This window comes from Sinocyclocheilus rhinocerous, unplaced genomic scaffold (assembly GCF_001515625.1).
Source record: "Sinocyclocheilus rhinocerous isolate Xijiao unplaced genomic scaffold, SAMN03320098_v1.1 scaffold2541, whole genome shotgun sequence".
In the NCBI taxonomy this organism is placed as follows: Eukaryota; Metazoa; Chordata; class Actinopteri; order Cypriniformes; family Cyprinidae; genus Sinocyclocheilus; species Sinocyclocheilus rhinocerous.
The window spans coordinates 344,358-348,246 of NW_015631094.1; the positions used below are offsets into that span (position 1 = coordinate 344,358).

General features: G+C 32.4%; 1 protein-coding gene across 1 annotated transcript in view; it reads left to right on the forward strand.

The window, feature by feature from the left end:
• hdac4 (histone deacetylase 4) overlaps positions 1 to 3,889 on the forward strand; it is a 261,791-nt gene that overhangs the window by 177,591 nt on the left and 80,311 nt on the right. The window lies entirely within an intron of this gene.

The following is a 3,889-nucleotide window of genomic DNA, read 5'->3' on the forward strand; positions in this document are numbered from 1 at the left end:
ATATATATATTTTTAATTTGACATAAAAGATTACATACTTTTAATAAAGATAGAAAAATGCCATTACAAAGGTAAAAACAAAATTCTACTGTAAATCACTTTAAGGAGTCAAATATCACCTCGTAATGGGAAGGCTATTTTTTTATCAAATTTTGGTGCTCCTAAATTTTTGACTGTGCTCCTAAATTTTTTAAGTTAGCATGACTGTTGAAATTAAATGGTAATACTTTACAGTAAGAGTCCTTTTGTAATATTAATGAAAGCTGTAAAAGTATTGTTCCTAGTGTGTTCATTTCAACATTTACTATTACTAATAGGCTATATTTTTACATTTTAAAGTTTCTTTTTTTAACATTAGTAAACTATGAAATAACTTTAATGATCAATATAATAATTAATAATAATATGTTTATTAATTTACAAAGTATGGTTCAGTACTGCTACTGCTTTTTTAAAAATAGTAAAGCTCTGTTTTAGTTTTCGTTTACCATTTTAAAAACTATCGGTTGATTAATCGGTATCGGCCAGTGTGGTCCAACCTAGCTATCGGTATCGGTAAAATCCACTATCGGTCGACCTCTACCCATGATATTACAATATTACACATGATTACACATAATGAATAAATCAGTATGTATATAATTTTTTTTTTTCATGTAAGCTATAGCTTCTGGCCTTTAAATAAAAACATACTCGTGATTTTATGGCATCGATTACTGCTTTATTTAATCAGAAACACAGTCTAAATATTATTTGTGTATTTTGCTTTCATTTTATTAGAAGTAGGCCAACAGCGCCCCCTACGAAATTAAAACTCCTTACTGAGCGGGCATTAGGACCCTGGGAGGCTGCCGCTGCCGCTGCTGCACATGCTATTACTGTTTACTCTATCATACACTGAAAGCGTGATTCTGTACATGCATTCTCAGTTTAAATGCAGCGATTCAAAACAGTGAATTCAATCACCATTCAGGCAAAACTTTGCTTCAAGAATGAGCCACAATGCTGACATGATCTAATAGCAGTGTTGACGTGATCTAATCTGAGCACATGTGAGTTAATGTATTCCTCTTATCGGCAAGACATATCAGCATAATTTTTCATATCGGGCCGATATTTACATTTAAAGCCATTATCGGCCGATTCCGATATTGGTCCGATAATATCGTGCATCCCTAGGACCATTGTTTTTCAGAGAAACAAGTATGTGAACTTAGCGTGTTTTCTAAATATCTGCAAATTATATTATGGTATTTTTCATTGCTTTAGTACAGTAAAAAATTATATTTTAACACATTACCGTTAAATGTGCTTTGTTGTGATGCTCAATTGCTCACATGCAGCGACAAGTTTTGTAATCGTAAAAGTTTTGTTTCTACTTTTTATTAAATGGCAGATGGCCTAAGATGGACACATGCGCTCATGTTAAATTTACGCCTGTCTTTATTACCGTTCCTTGTTCCTCTGCCCTTGCTAATGCAGGCATTAATGGCAGCATGCCCAGTTTTCTTTAACATAGATGTCTGGGAATGTTCCTACCACTTACAAGAAGTGCCATCCTCATATCTATCTAGTTTTATAAGTATAACCACAAGATTGGCTTTTCTTTTGAGAGGAGAAGTTATGGAACCTTTGCTTCCTCAACATCTACCTATTAGAGCCAGTGGTGTGGTTTTTACTTTGAACATTCATTCGAACCCATCCATGTCAACGTGTTATGACTCATTAGAAACCGTAGGAGGTAACAAATATGTTTTTCCTAGTATTTAACACCAGAATATGTGTGTGACTAGTGTGTGACCAGAAGACCACACCATACTTACTATCATTTGCTTTATACTAATGCTAGATACATTTTACAACCGTACCTAATATATCTGTTTGGTTTACATCTCCATAAGTCAATCAATGTTAATTTTTTGTTCTTTTATTATGGTTGCTTTTGATTTTAACACTACTTTCCAGAAAACTACAAATCTCATTTAAATTGAGTTTGACTTACTTTTGAATTTGGTTCACTGTATTTAGGTATTTAGTTATATGTGGTTTATGATTTGGCAGAATGTCATGTTTGTGCTCTGTGTATTAGTCACTTTATTGTTGTAATGTGTGTATTCAGTCTGATGTTTATTTCTGTGCTCTGATGCAATGCAGATGTTTGAGATGTGATGCAATGCAATGATGCTGTGATGCAATGCAGATGTTTGATCTTTTAATTTAGTATATATTCAGTTGTTTCAGAAACATTGCACTTGTCTACTATTAACTTCAAAGCAGTATCTCCTACTACAAAAAAAAATATATAATAATAACAGTAATGATAAACCTTAGTCTGTATTTTTAAAACACAATAAATTTGTTTCAGATGTATTATTATTATTATTTTGTATGGAATTTAATGTTGGTTAATGTTAATGTACTGACAGTAATTGATACATTTATATAATTATTTACACTTATTAATTACTAATTATTATGTAACTAGTAATTATTAAATTTGAAATAAATGCTAAACTTACTAATCATCAAAAAAATGTATCACCTGAAAAAATGTATGTACTATTATTATATACCCTCTTGCTGAAACTACTGTTAACATACAAGCTTACTATAATTTATTGTAACTATTGTATTAATAAACTATAGTTTACATTTTCATATCCTGTTTTTTTCTCTCCTGTTTTAAGCATGAATCTTTTCTAACAACAAAAAAAGAGTAAGGTTTCTGCTTAAAAAAGAAAAAAATAGGCTAAGTAAATAACTTTTTTTTAAACTATATGCTAAATTGTTTTACTGCTTCTTAAAGACAGACGCATGACTGGGGAGAGGAAACACGTGTCCCTCATCACTGTTTGTATGATTTGAGCACTTTGACAAGTTTATTCATGTTAATGTCTGCAGATGGCAAAAGGTGCATGAGGTTCCGTTCCAAATGACTATTAAGTGCACTTTACAGTGGCCAGGCCTGCTTTCCCTCTAATGAACTTTGCATGCACTTCTCACTGGGACGTGCATGTTTTGACACGGGGTCACAAACGAGGCAAGGATTAAGCGTTAGAGCACAATTGGGGCAAGAGAGGGATTGAGAAGCCTTTGTTGGAGTATGTGAGCGGGTGAAAATGTCAGCAGTGGCTAATGGGTGAAACGTCCGTGCCTGGATGACAGCTTCAAACAGACGTGACCCTCACGGTCAACTTTCGTTTTGGTAATTGCTGGCCAGGCCTATGCGCCGCCTCAGTGGCAGGCCTGTTCTGACACTCTACGTCACACTCCAAGAGCTTGTGTTTGCAAACTGTTTAACTGAAAGCCCTCTCGACCGAGGGTATTCATTTGTTTACACTTAGATGGACTTGATTAAACTTTTGGGCAAGTTGCTGTGCCAAGCTAGAAGCTGTTCAGGTGCTGGTTTGCTCCATTGTTTCTTAACTGGAATCTGGATTCACAAGCATAATGAGTGACCTGAACTAGCCTCTTTTATAAGGATTAATTAGTTGCTTGGGACAGGTCAAGCTAGTGTCAAACGTCTTGGTTATTTAACAGTTGTATTCTGCTGAATTAGTCAAAAATCATATCAGACCAGAAATCAGTTTCAGTAGAGAATCAGGATTTGTTTCAGATGGATTTGAATGTATATATAATGTATTGATTATTTGTATACGTTAATATTTAATGTATTTCTTTCTTTCTCTTTTTAAATAATATTTCTTTTTTATATATTTCTTTACATTTCTGTATTTATTTATTTTATTATATTTATTTTCTTTATATAATATTTATTTCTTAATTATTTTTATGTATTTATTTGTGTTTTTTATTATTTATATACGTTTCTTTGGATATATTTTTTTTTTTATATATATATTTATTTATTTTATTATTTAATGGTTTA